The following is an 801-nucleotide window of genomic DNA, read 5'->3' on the forward strand; positions in this document are numbered from 1 at the left end:
TAATGATAAATGTAACGATAAATATAACATATAACGCAATAACTATAACACTAAATAAATCGATGACTATAATGATAAATGTAACGATAAATATAATATATAATGCAATAACTATTACACTAAATAAATCGATGGCTATAATGATAAATGTAACGATAAATATAACGCAATAACTATTACACTAAATAAATCGATGACTATAATGATAAATGTAACGATAAATATAACATATAATGCAATAACTATTACACTAAATAAATCGATGACTATAATGATAAATGTAACGATAAATATAACATATAATGCAATAACTATTACACTAAATAAATCGATGACTATAATGATAAATGTAATGATAAATATAACATTTAACGCAATAACTATAACACTAAATAAATCGATGACAATAATGATAAATGTAACGATAAATATAACATATAACGCAATAACTATAACGCTAAATAAATCGATGACAATAATGATAAATGTAACGATAAATATAATGCAATAACTATTACACTAAATAAATCGATGACTATAATGATAAATGTAACGATAAATATAACGCAATAACTATTACACTAAATAAATCGATGACTATAATGATAAATGTAACGATAAATATAACATATAATGCAATAACTATTACACTAAATAAATCGATGACTATAATGATAAATGTAATGATAAATATAACATATAACGCAATAACTATAACACTAAATAAATCAATGACTATAATGATAAATGTAACGATAAATATAACGCAATAACTATTACACTAAATAAATCGATGACTGT

Source organism: Carassius auratus, chromosome 43, assembly GCF_003368295.1.
Source record: "Carassius auratus strain Wakin chromosome 43, ASM336829v1, whole genome shotgun sequence".
Lineage (NCBI taxonomy): Eukaryota > Metazoa > Chordata > Actinopteri > Cypriniformes > Cyprinidae > Carassius > Carassius auratus.